Below are 14241 nucleotides of genomic sequence, written 5' to 3'. Positions count from 1 at the left end.
GGCTATGGAGACGCTAACCAGACATGCAAGCGGGGATCACTCGACTCCGGATAGGAATCCTTCAGGATCCCTCCCTAGCACACAACAGGGCCCATAAGGTCCCTTTGCAGACCCTGGACACCATAGATACTGGGCATTTGGGGCAACAAGCGACTCACAATTGGTGGGCCAGGGTGAAGGGGGGTGGGGGGGCACATAAAGAGTTCTCCAGAAGTTGCTAACCAGAAGTTGCTAATGTCAGAACTATAAAAATATATCATTAATTAAACTGCACAGTCAATGGCATATGCGCAAAAAAATTCCAAAGTCCAAAAAAGCTTATTTTTGGTCACTTTATATACCATAAAAAAATGAATAAAAAGTGATTAAAAAGTCAGATCAAAACAAAAATCATACCGATAAAAACTTCAGATCACGGCGCAAAAAATGAGTCCTCATACCGCCCTGTAAGTGGAAAAATAAAAAAGTTATAGGGGTCAGAAGATGACATTTTTAAACGTATAAATTTTCCTGCATGTAGTTATGATTTTTTTCTAGAAGTACGACAAAATCAAACCTATATAAGTAGGGTATCATTTTAATTGTATGGACCTACAGAATAATGATCAGGTGTCATTTTTACCAAAATATGCACTGTTTAGAAACGGAAGCCCCCAAAACTGACTAAATGGGATTTTTTCTTCGATTTTGTCGCACAATTATTTTTTTTTCCATTTCGCCGTGAATTTTTGGGTAAAATTATTAATGTCACTGCAAATTAGAATTGGTGACGCAAAAAATAAGCCATAATATGGATTTTTAGGTGGAAAATTGAAAGGGTTAGGATTTTTTAAAGGTAAGGAGGAAAAAACGAAAGTGCAAAAACTGAAAAACCCTGAGTCCTTAAGGGGTTAAGCTTAATACCATAGAGTTTACCTAGTCACGTGACCCGCAGGTCCTGCAATGCTATGGAACAGGTAATTAACCATTTATTTACATATATATTACCCTATTTACATTAACCTTAAATAAATTACTGGTCTATGAGCTGGAATAGAGGCAACAAGGTGTAATCTACATCACAGTGATCCCTACGTCCTAGGGACTCTGGCTATGGGGACCCACAGATACATAGGTGGATGTGGTACCGGGACACCACAAACCCCCTTACTTAAGATAAGTCGGCCTCAACATCTGTCCCCTGAGACAGAGGGACTAGGACTAGAACAGGATGATCTATACATTTGGTGTACATCCTAAGTAGACTAAACACATTTACATTCTTTTGATACCTTTCCTAGTATCTGGATTAGACAATTGGAAATTAATCTAGACATATAATGCTATCTAGACATTTAAAGAAGCCATCTATACTTTAGTTTCTAGCTTCCTATACAACTTTTTTAAACTTATTATACATTTGAAGCTTACTAGACAATTAGGCCTCACTAGACAATTAGATAGCTGCCTAAGACTTTATTAGCTCTCTATACATTTTTATGAGGCTAAACTGAACATTAGCACAAACTTCTATACATGAGGCTAACTAGACATTAGTACAGCTTTCTATACAGTTAGCTTCAAGCTGACTAGGCATTTATATTATCTCACACATTCTATTTGCCAACAATAAGTTACCTGTTAGTTAGTACACGAAAGGTATACTGGCTAGCCGGAAGCTAGGTCACAGTAAGGGTGGCTGCTAGGGTCTATCGACTACACGCTACTTGCCCCTAGAGCACTTTCAAAACAACCTACTAGGTTATTCTTAGGATTACGTGTTTAATTCTGTATTAGCAAGAGGACCTACTGGCCAGGCAGAGCATCTCACACACGCAATAGAAGAAAGAAGAGAAGAAGTGTACCTAACAGTGGCAGGAACTGTGTATCAATATGCTACAATTCCTTAAGTGTTTTCTTAAGTGAGATATTTATTTGATGTATGTACTAGAAAATTTTGAGGTAGTACATTTAAGTGAGTAATCTAGCGTACTAGGTGTACAAGTACTATTTTAAGAGGGAATCCTCCTTACTATTTTTGGTTGAGACAGGTGTTAGCGATGGGCGGCAGCAATAATACTACCCTCGGAGGAGCCGAGGTGTCCCCTATGAGGTTACCTACTAAACACCTTTAGCATTTTATACATTTATATGCACAAGAATTAGTTAGGTTTTTAGTGTTGAGTGTACACGTGCAGTACGTCGATATTTAGTGTACAGCTCTAACTTACTTTTTATGTACATAGACATTAGACTATTTTTCTATGTACACCCTTTACTTACTATTTATGTACACAGATACAAGGATATCTTTCTGTGTACAGAACCATATACATATTTACTATACATTTATCAACACTCCAACATGTTTCAGGTGCATTCACCCGATAAGTGCAACATTTATCATAAGAGTTCTTATGAAGCTGGTGGTATAAACATGAAGCAGGCGTGTAAGGATCAGCAGTCCACCTACACTAAGAGTCCAAAGAAAAAATACAAATTGCGTGTAAGGATCAGCAGTCCACCTACACTAGGAGTTCAATTGAAAAAGTAAGCACGGCCTTAACCACAACTCAGCCGGGTACAGTCCTTAGTGAATCTCCTACAGGCTAGGAGTCTCTTGACTTAATAGTCAGGCACAAGCTTAGTAGTTACATTGCTGAACTTTAAACTGGAACAATCTTAGCACAGTCCTGCTAGGCACTTTTCTTGAACTTGGTTGCTGTAAGACAAAAATGGTTAGACAGAAAACAATAAGACATTACTTTAAAGTCTCTTTAGAAGATGTTCTTCTTTACTCTTGTAGTGCCTCTCCTGGTTCCTCTATATCTGCCAACATCAAGGGCAGGATTAGAATTAACATAGCTTTGCCACACCACATTGGTGAGGATAGAGTGGTGGAAAGCAGCTTGAGAAGGGGTTATAGGCTTACTAGCCGGGATCACAGTGGGGCAATAGGGCTTGAGCACCATCTCCAAATTAGGAGCAACCCATGACTCTTTCGTTGGTACCCTGGAAGCAGGCAAACTCTCCAGGTCAGAAGAGGGCCTTGGTACATACGTTGGTACCTGTGCAGGAGGCAAACTCTCATTGCTCCTAGAGGGCCTAGGTACGGTCTTTGGTGCCCGCAATTTGGGCTTGCTTTCTTGAACTTGAGCAGGACTTGACTCTCGATGATCTGTAGAAAATGACGAACTTGACTCTTTACTGTACACAGAAGATGATGAACTTGACTCTTTGCTGTACATGGAAGATGATGAACTTGACTGTTGAAGCTCCTCCTCCTTGGGTGCGCTGGTGGAGGCTTTAGGAGCAGACCTTGTCGGCCTCAAGTTGAAGGGATCGGACTCCCAATCCGTCTACGGGAAATATTTGAAAGGAAGCTGTGTTGGGGCTGTTGGTCTGGTGACCGCTGCAGCCCATTCTCCACGAAGGCTCTGAACGGGGGTGTACTCCACAATTTCACCCACCTCCAAGGTGTAGAACTTCTTATGGAGATATGGCCTTTGCACTGCTCTCCGGTTTACGAGGATGGTCTGCCCAATGGGGCAGTCAAGGAGTGTCCCATAACCTCTGACCTTGTCGAACTTGGTCACAGTTGCTCTTCTCCTTCCTAATGGCTCCTCCCCTTCTCGGGGGTGATCTCATTTACGGATGTACAATTCCTCCATTTCTTTGGTATTTGCTTGATACCGCACTCTTTCTTCATAAGGCAAATGTACGTGCTTTGGAGCGTAGAGTTCTTTGTATCGGGCCTTTAGCTTTTCCATCAATTCGGCCAGCTCGGCTTCTTGACGGGCCCTTTCCCTTTCTGCAGTCGGGATTGGTGGGAGTGGCTTCCCAGGAAATGGAACTCTGTGCATGTATTCGATCAGCTCCGGCTCATCTCCGAACACCCATTGCGGCAATTTTCTTGAGCATGGTCGTGCACTTGATCGAGGAATGACCTCAGGGCTGAAGGAGGAAGAATAGGCGGCCTCTGGCGGGGTACTCACAGCAGACTCCTCCGACGGGATCTCGGCCCACGAGCCCTAGGTTCCGTGGTGAGGGGACAATCTCACCGGTGACGCATCTCCAGGTGTCCCTGCACTGTTCGCTGGAGGTGTCTCTGGCCAATCGTCGTCATCATCAGGCAGTGGGGGAAGATTGCAGGCCCCCTCTTCGTCTAATGACAACCGCTGCAGACGATCAGCAAGCTCTTGAAAAAGTTGGGCTGCGACTGCCACAACTTTCCGTGTTTCCGGCGCCATTTTGCCAACTTGACCACGTGGAACGCTGCTCTCTGCCATGTCTGTACTCTCCGGCTCTCTCTGCAGACTGAAGAGGTTGCTCTGCATGGTGTCTTTTATAGTGGGCTTCTTCAAAATGGCGCTGGGCAGGAAGGACACTATCGGTGCAGCCCCGACTTCCGGTCCCTCCGGAAACGACTCCTGCATCTCTGAGTTCCCTTTTGGCTGGGATACAGCCACTTGGCGTCCACTCCCAGGGGCGGGGCGTGGCGCAGCGCGGGCTTTCTTCGCGCGCTTTTCCGGCAGCAGTTCGGCTCCGCCTGTGCCGACCGGACCAGAAGATCGCAGCATGAACTCATTGCGCAGTTTACACATTTCGACTGTAGACGAATCTTCGCCTCCCCCCTTACTTTTCTCTTGGCCCCCTTGTATGGTGCACCACAAGCACCGCTCTTGTACACAGCAACACATGAATAAAGTTTGCTTTCTGGTGGGGAGTACACTTTCACTAGTGGCAATAGGAGGCACACACCCGAATCTTGTTTGTGCAACGCCAAAAAGGCTTTGTGGTAGCCCTTGGGGGGTGTATGGTAGTGGTGGTATAGTATCGGTATATGAGGGAATAATGTTAACCCTATAGTTCGTGACCCAAGGCTGAGGGCTGGTATGCTGAGGCTATGCTCCGGCCTATCGCCGCCCTTCCCAGTAACGATAGGTGCATGAAATGACTGAAGGTCTACGAGGAGATTGAACTTGAACAACTTTACTTAAGTGCTTGTGATACATCCAAGGCACAGTAACAGTCTCGTACAAACAGTCCTTATGTTGCTTAGTGACTGACAGTTGTTGTGGACCTTGATCTATTTATACAGTCTCTGAATTTAGGGTAGATGTTTGCAGATCCGTCCGGATTTAGGGGTATTATTAGGTCCGGTGATGCTGCAGAGTGTCTGGGAATTGATACACTCTATATTTGGAATGATCCAGCCGTTGCCGCAAGGCTCAGGCCTAACTCACTGTGTTAGCTGCGGTACAGGTCCTTCTTGTTTGACAGCCCAGGAACAAGAGAGAGACAAGATGGCCGCCGCTTCCTTATATTGACAGGGGGCAGGGTGAATCCGATTGGTCCGAACATCTGTCATTCACCATTACAGAGAGTAATGGGATTGCTTACGTCACAGGGCCTCCAAAGGTCCTTAAGCAGAATACATAGAGTTTACCAAGTCACGTGACCCGCAGGTCCTGCAACGCTATGGAACAGGTAGTTAACCATTTATTTACATATATATTACCCTATTTACTGTCACGATTCGGCTTACAGGTAGTGGATCCTCTGTGTCAGCGAGGGATTGGCGTGGACCGTGCTGGTGGACCGGTTCTAAGAGGCTACTGGTGTTCACCAGAGCCCGCCGCAAAGCGGGATGGTCTTGCTGCGGCAGTAGCAACCAGGTCGTATCCACTAGCAACGGCTCAACCTCGCTGACTGCTGAGAAGGCGTGGGACAGAAGGACTAGGCAGAGGCAAGGTCAGACGTAGCAGAAGGCCGGGGGCAAGCGGCAAAGTTCGTAGTCAAGATGGATAGCAAGGGTTCAGGTAACACAGGCTTGGACAACACTAAACGCTTTCACTGGCACAAGGCAACAAGATCCGGCAAGGGAGTGCAGGGGAGGTGATCAGATATAGCCAGGGAGCAGGTGGAAGCCAATTAAGCTAATTGGGCCAGGCACCAATCATTGGTGCACTGGCCCTTTAAGTCTCAGGGAGCTGGCGCGCGCGCGCCCTAGAGAGCGGAGCCGCGCACGCCAGCACATGACAGGAGGGGCCCGGGACAGGTAAGTGACCTGGGACGCGATTCGCGAGCGGGCGCGTCCCGCTGTGCGAATCGCATCCCCGACGGCCATGTCAGTGCAGCGCTCCCGGTCAGCGGGACTGACCGGGGCGCTGCAGGGAGAGAGACGCCGTGAGCGCTCCGGGGAGGAGCGGGGACCCGGAGCGCTAGGCGTAACAGTACCCCCCCCCCTTAGGTCTCCCCCTTTTTTTGTCCGACAACTGCTTTACCTGGGACGAGGACACCGGGAGTGAATGGAGGGTTTCCTCAAAGGCAGGCAGTACAGCAGGAGTGGGAATGGGGAGGGAGGGCAGAGGGTGAAGCTTGGCACGGGGCAGGGTGACACAAGGACGTGGGCCATGAGGAGGCACTGAGGTTTGCCTGACGGGACTGGGAGGGGGGGAGAGGCATCTCTTGTGGCAAGCAGAGTCCCAGTTCTTGATCTCCCCGGTGGTCCAGTCGAGGGTGGGAGAATGAAGCTGGAGCCAAGGCAGACCGAGGAGGACCTCAGAGGTGCAGTTGGGGAGGACGAAAAATTCAATCCTTTCGTGGTGGGGTCCAATGAACATCAAGAGGGGTTCTGTGCGGTAACGCACGGTGCAATCCAATCTGACTCCGTTGACAGCGGAAATGTAGAGCGGCTTGACGAGACGGGTCACCGGGATGCGGAATTTATTCACAAAAGAATCCAGAATAAAATTCCCAGAGGCACCAGAGTCCAAGCAGGCCACGGCTGAGAGGGGGGAGTTGGCTGAAGAAGAAATCCGCACGGGCACCGTGAGACGTGGAGAAGCAGACTTTGAACCAAGAGGCGCCACACCCACGTGAGCTGGGTGCGTGCGTGCGTTTCCCAGACGTGGAGGACGAATAGGGCAATCCACCAAGAAATGCTCGGTACTGGCACAGTACAGACAAAGATTTTCTTCCCTACGGCGATTCCTCTCTTCCTGGGTCAGGCGAGACCGATCCACTTGCATGGCCTCCTCGGCGGGAGGCCCAGGCGTAGATTGCAGCGGATACTGTGGGAGAGGTGCCCAGAGATCTAAGTCTTTTTCCTGGCGGAGCTCTTGATGTCTCTCAGAAAAACGCATGTCAATGCGGGTGGCCAAATGGATAAGTTCTTGCAGGTTGGCAGGAATCTCTCGTGTGGCCAGCACATCCTTTATGCGACTGGATAGGCCTTTTTTAAAGGTCGCGCAGAGAGCCTCGTTATTCCATGATAATTCGGAAGCAAGAGTACGAAATTGGATGGCGTACTCGCCCACTGAAGAATTACCCTGGACCAGGTTCAGCAGGGCAGTCTCGGCAGAAGAAGCTCGGGCTGGCTCCTCGAAGACACTACGGACCTCAGCGAAGAAGGACTGGACTGTGGCTGTGGCAGGATCATTGCGGTCCCAGAGCGGTGTGGCCCAAGACAAGGCCTTTCCTGAAAGAAGGCTCACTACGAACGCCACCTTAGACCGTTCTGTAGGAAACAAGTCCGACAACATCTCCATATGCAGGGAACACTGAGACAGAAATCCACGGCAGAGTCTAGAGTCCCCATCAAATTTGTCCGGCAGGGACAAGCGGAGGCTAGGAGCGGCCACTCGCTGCGGAGGAGGTGCAGGAGCTGGCGGAGGAGATGGTTGCTGCTGTAGCAGAGGCAGAAGTTGCTGTAACATGGCGGTCAACTGCGACAGCTGCTGTCCTTGTTGGGCAATCTGCTGCGATTGCTGAGCGACCACCGAGGGAAGGTCAGCGAGACTTGGCAGCGGCACCTCAGCGGGATCCATGGCCGGATCTACTGTCACGATTCGGCTTACAGGTAGTGGATCCTCTGTGTCAGCGAGGGATTGGCGTGGACCGTGCTGGTGGACCGGTTCTAAGAGGCTACTGGTGTTCACCAGAGCCCGCCGCAAAGCGGGATGGTCTTGCTGCGGCAGTAGCAACCAGGTCGTATCCACTAGCAACGGCTCAACCTCGCTGACTGCTGAGAAGGCGTGGGACAGAAGGACTAGGCAGAGGCAAGGTCAGACGTAGCAGAAGGTCGGGGGCAGGCGGCAAGGTTCGTAGTCAAGATGGATAGCAAGGGTTCAGGTAACACAGGCTTGGACAACACTAAACGCTTTCACTGGCACAAGGCAACAAGATCCGGCAAGGGAGTGCAGGGGAGGTGATCAGATATAGCCAGGGAGCAGGTGGAAGCCAATTAAGCTAATTGGGCCAGGCACCAATCATTGGTGCACTGGCCCTTTAAGTCTCAGGGAGCTGGCGCGCGCGCGCCCTAGAGAGCGGAGCCGCGCGCGCCAGCACATGACAGGAGGGGCCCGGGACGGGTAAGTGACCTGGGACGCGATTCGCGAGCGGGCGCGTCCCGCTGTGCGAATCGCATCCCCGACGGTCATGTCAGTGCAGCGCTCCCGGTCAGCGGGACTGACCGGGGCGCTGCAGGGAGAGAGACGCCGTGAGCGCTCCGGGGAGGAGCGGGGACCCGGAGCGCTAGGCGTAACATTTACATTAACCTTACATAAATTACTGGTGTATGAGCTAGAATAGAGGCGACAAGGGGTAAACTACATCACAGGGATCCCTACGTCCTAGGGACTCTGGCTATGGGGACCCACAGATACATAGGTACCGTGTAGGATGCGGTACCGGGACACCACTAATACATGAAACCTTTAGATGTGCGGGCTATAAGGAAGGAGGATATAAGCTCTTAACGAGATGGTATCCTGAGCAGTATGCATAAGATCTGGCCTAAAGTAAGCTCTTTCTGCTGGCGATGTGGAAGGTCCGAGGGGACCTTGCCACATATATTTTGAACATGTCCGGAAATCACCCCTTTTTGGGAGTTATTTAAAGATTAGATTTAAAAAATAACTAATACAACCTGCAAACTCACCCCCAAATTATGAGATCCCATTAAGTAGCTTTAACCCCTTAAGGACCGAGCCCTTTTTCACCTTAAGGACCGGAGCGTTTTTTGCAATTCTGACCACTGTCACTTTAAACATTAATAACTCTGGAATGCTTTTAGTTATCATTCTGATTCCGAGATTGTTTTTTCGTGACATATTCTACTTTAACTTAATGGTAAAATTTTATGGTAACTTGCATCCTTTCTTGGTGAAAAATCACCAAATTTGATGAAAAAAATGAAAATTTTGCATTTTTCTAACTTTGAAGCTCTCTGCTTGTAAGGAAAATGGATATTCAAAATATATTTTTTTTTGGGTTCACATATACAATATGTCTACTTTATGTTTGCATCATAAAATTTATGAGTTTTTACTTTTGGAAGACACCAGAGGGCTTCAAAGTTCAGCAGCAATTTTGAAATTTTTCACAAAATTTTCAAACTCGCTATTTTTCATGGACCAGTTTACGTTTGAAGTGGATTTGAAGGGCCTTCATATTAGAAATGCCCCATAAAAGACCCCATTATAAAAACTACACCCCCCAAAGTATTCAAAATGACATTCAGTAAGTGTATTAACCCTTTAGGTGTTTCACAGGAATAGCAGCAAAGTGAAGGAGAAAATTCAAAATCTTCATTTTTTACACTCGCATTTTCTTGTAGACCCAATTTTTGAATTTTTGAAAGGGGTAAAAAGGAGAAAATTTTTACTTGTTTTTGAAACCCAATTTCTCTCGAGTAAGCACATACCTCATATGTCTATGTTAATTGTTCAGCAGGCTCAGTAGAGGGCTCAGAAGGGAAGGAGCGTCAAATGGTTTTTGGGGGGCATGTCACCTTTAGAAAGCCCCTATGGTGCCAGAACAGCAAAAAAACACACATGGCATACCATTTTGGAAACTAGACTCCTCAGGGAACGTAACAAGGGGTAAAGTGAACCTTAATACCCCACAGGTGTTTCACGACTTTAGCATATGTAAAATAAAAAATTTTTTTTTTACCTAAAATGCTTGGTTTCCCAAAAATTTTACATTTTTAAAAAGTGTAATAGCAGAAAATACCCCCCAAAATTTGAAACCCAATTTCTCCCGATTCAGAAAACACCCCATATGGGGGTGAAAATTGCTCTGCTGGCGCACTACAGGTCTCAGAAGAGAAGGAGTCACATTTGGCTTTTTGAAAGCAAATTTTGCTCTGGGGGCATGTCGCATTTAGGAAGCCCCTATGGTGCCAGAACAGCAAAAAAAAAAACACATGGCATACCATTTTGGAAACTAGACCCCTCAGGGAACGTAACAAGGGGTAATGTGAACCTTAATACCCTACAGGTGTTTCACGACTTTTGCATATGTGAACATTTTTTTTTTTTTTTTACCTAAAATGCTTGGTTTCCCAAAATTTTTACATTTTTAAAAAGGGTAATAGCAGAAAACACCCCCCAAAATTTGAAGCCCAATTTCTCCCGATTCAGAAAACACCCCATATGGGGGTGAAAAGTGCTCTGCTGGCGCACTACAGGTCTCAGAAGAGAAGGAGTCACGTTTGGCTTTTTGAAAGCAAATTTTGCTCTGGGGGCATGCCGCATTTATGGTGCCCTATGGTGCCAGGACAGCAAAAAAAAAACACATGGCATACCATTTTGGAAACTAGACCCCTCGGGGAACGTAACAAGGGGTTAAGTGAACCTTTATACCCCACAGGTGTTTTATGACTTTTGTATATGTAAAAAAAAAATTTTTTTTTTACCTAAAATGCTTGTTTTCCCAAAAATTTTACATTTTTAAAAAGGGTAATAGCAAAAAATACCCCACAAAATTTGAAGCCCAATTTCTCCCGAGTACGGCGATACCCCATATGTGGCCCTAAACTGTTGCCTTGAAATACGACAGGGCTCCAAAGTGAGAGTGCCATGCGCATTTGAGGCCTAAATTAGGGATTGCATAGGGGTGGACATAGGGGTATTCTACGCCAGTGATTCCCAAACAGGGGGCCTCCAGCTGTTGTAAAACTCCCAGCATGCCTGGACAGTCAGTGGCTATCTGGCAATACTGGGAGTAGTTGTTTTGCAACAGCTGGAGGCTCCGTTCTGGAAACAGTGGCGTACCAGACGTTTTTCATTTTTATTGGGGAGGGGAGGGGGGCTGTGTAGGGGTATGTGTATATGTAGTGTTTTTTATTTTTTATTTTATTTTGTGGTAGTGTAGTGTAGTGTTTTTAGGGTACAGTCACACGAGCGGGGGTTCACAGTGGTTTCTCGCTGGCAGTTTGAGCTGCGGCAGAAAATTTGACGCAGCTCAAACTTGCAGCCGGATACTTACTGTAATCCTCCGCCCATGTGAGTGTACCCTGTACGTTCACATTGGGGGGGGGGGACATCCAGCTGTTGCAAAACTACAACTCCCAGCATGGACGGTCTATCAGTGCATGCTGGGAGTTGTAGTTTTGCAACCGCTGGAGGCTCCGTTTTGGAAACAGTGACGTACCAGACGTTTTTCATTTTTATTGGGGAGGGGAGGGGGGCTGTGTAGGGGTATGTGTATATGTAGTGTTTTTTACTTTTTATTTTATTTTGTGTTAGTGTAGTGTAGTGTTTTTAGGGTACAGTCGCACGGGCGGGGGGTTCACAGTAGTTTCTCGCTGGCAGTTTGAGCTGCGACAGAAAATTTGCCGCAGCTCAAACTTGCAGCCGGATACTTACTGTAATCCTCCGCCCATGTGAGTGTACCCTGTACGTTCACATTGGGGGGGGGGGGGGGGGGGGGGGGGAGAAACATCAAGCTGTTGCAAAACTACAACTCCAAGCATGTACGGTCTATCAGTGCATGCTGGGAGTTGTAGTTTTGCAACAGCTGGAGACACACAGGTTGTGATACACCGAGTTTGGTAACAAACTCAGTGTTTTGCAACCAGTGTGCCTTCAGCTGTTGCAAAAGCTACAACCCCCAGCATGTACGGACAGCGGAAGGGCATGCTGGGTCTTGTAGTTATGCAACAGCCGGAGGCATACTACATTGGCTGGGGATGCTGGGGATTGTAGTTATGCAACAGCTGGAGACACACTGGTTTACTACTTAACTCAGTGTGCCTTCAGCTGTTGCAAAACTACAACTCTCAGCAGTCACCGACAGCCAACGGGCATGCTGGGAGTTGTAGTTATGCAACCACCAGATGCACCGCTACAACTCCCAGCATGCACTTTAGCTGATTGTGCAAGCTGGGAGTTGTAGTTACACAACAGCTGAAGGTACACTTTTACATAGAAAGAATGTGCCTTCAGCTGTTGCAAAACTACAAGTCCCAGCATGCCCATAAGGGCATGCTGGGAGTTGTGGTGGTCTGCCTCCTGCTGTTGCATAACTACAGCTCCCAGCATGCCCTTGTTGCATGCTGGGAGCTGTTGCTAAGCAACAGCAGGAGGCTGTCACTCACCTCCAACGACCCAGCAGCACAGGTCAGTCCCTCGTCGTCTCCGCTGCCGCCGCTGCTCCTGGGGCCCCGATCCCAACAGGGATGCCGGGGATTGGGGTCCCCAGCACCGGGGGTCGTCTTCCCGCACCCGCTCACGTCCTCCGAAAGAGGGGCGGAGCGGGTTGCGGGAGTGACACCCGCAGCAGGCGCCCTGATTGGTCGGCCGGTAATCCGGCCGACGAATCAGGGCGATCGTGAGGTGGCACCAGTGCCACCTCACCCCTGCTGGCAATGGCTGTTCGGGGCCGTCTCTGACGGCCCCGATCAGCCAGTAATTCCGGGTCATCGGGTCACTGGAGACCCGATTGACCCGGAATCTGCCGCAGATCGCTGGACTGAATTGTCCAGCGATCTGCGGCAATCGCCGACATGGGGGGACATAATGACCCCCCTGGGCGATATGCCGGGATGCCTGCTGAACGATTTCAGCAGGCATCCGGCTCCGGCTCCCCTCCGGCTAGCGGTGGGGGCCGGAAATGCTCAGGGCGTATCCATACGCCCTCGGTCCTTAAGGACTTGGAAACGGGGGCGTATGGATACGCCCTATGTCCTTAAGGGGTTAAACATTCACTTCTCAGCTCCCTAATTCTGGCAGCCACATCATGTATCCCCCTGCAATGGAAGATAACACCCCCCCCCCCCCCACACACACACACACACACACATCAATAGCTTTATGGATCACAAAGGTGAATGACATTATGTTGGGGGGGAGGGGAAGAACATTTAATCAAATTAAGAAGACACAATGAACACCAAATAGTAGAACAGAATAACCAGGAGTAAGATAATAGGTTGGTAATACTACAGTGGGGCAAAAAAGTATTTATTTAGTCAGCCACCAATTGTGCAAGTTCTCCCACTTAAAAAGATGAGAGAGGCCTGTAATTTTCATCATAGGTATAACTCAACTATGAGACATAATAGAAAAAAAATCCATAAATCCACATTGTCTGATTTTTAAAGAATTTATTTGCAAATTATGGTGAAAAATAAGTATTTGGTCACCTATAAACAAGCAAGATTTCTGACTCTGTAACTTCTTCTTTAAGAGTCTCCTCTGTTCTCCACTTGTTACCTGTATTAATGGCTCCTGTTTGAAATTGTTAGCAGTATAAAAGACACCTGTCCTCAAACCTCAAACAGTCACACTCCAAACTCCACTATGGCCAAGACCAAAGAGCTGTCGAAGGACACCAGAAACAAAATTGTAGACCTGCACCAGGCTGGGAAGACTGAATCTGCAATAGGCAAGCGGCTTGGTGGGAAAAAATCAACTGTGGGAGCAATTATTAGAAAATGGAATAGATAAAAGACCACTGATAATCTCCCTTGATCTGGGGTTCCACGCAAGATCTCACCCTGTGGTGTCAAAATTGTCACAAGAACGGTGAGCAAAAATCCCAGAACCACATGGGGGGACCTAGTGAATGACCTGCAGAGAGCTGGGACCAAAGTAACAAAGGCTACCATCAGTAACACACTACTCCACCAGGGACTCAAATCATGCAGTGCCAGACTTGTCCCCCTGCTTAAGCCAGTACATGTCCGGTCCCATCTGAAGTTTGCTATAGAGCATTTGGATGATCCAGAAGAGCATTGGGAGAATGTCATATGGTCAGATGAAACCAAAGTAGAACTTTTTGTTTAAAACTCCACTCATCGTGTTTGGAGGATGAAGAATGCTGAGTTGCATCCAAAGAACACCATACCTACTGTGAACCATGGGGGTGGAAACATCATGCTTTGGGGCTGTTTTTCGGCCAAGGGACCAGGATGACTGATCCGTGTAAAGGAAAGAATGAGTGAGATTTTGAGTGAAAACCTCCTTTCAT

At 47.9% G+C, this 14241-nt stretch overlaps 1 protein-coding gene across 1 annotated transcript in view; it reads left to right on the top strand.

Moving 5' to 3' along the window:
* LOC130294322 (3-ketoacyl-CoA thiolase, mitochondrial-like) overlaps positions 1-14241 on the top strand; it is a 67473-nt gene that overhangs the window by 27559 nt on the left and 25673 nt on the right. The gene's annotated exons all lie outside the window — the stretch shown is intronic.

This window comes from Hyla sarda, chromosome 1 (genome assembly GCF_029499605.1).
Source record: "Hyla sarda isolate aHylSar1 chromosome 1, aHylSar1.hap1, whole genome shotgun sequence".
NCBI lineage: Eukaryota > Metazoa > Chordata > Amphibia > Anura > Hylidae > Hyla > Hyla sarda.
Note: the sequence above shows the minus strand (reverse complement) of the source record. Positions and strands in the feature narration are given on the sequence as shown.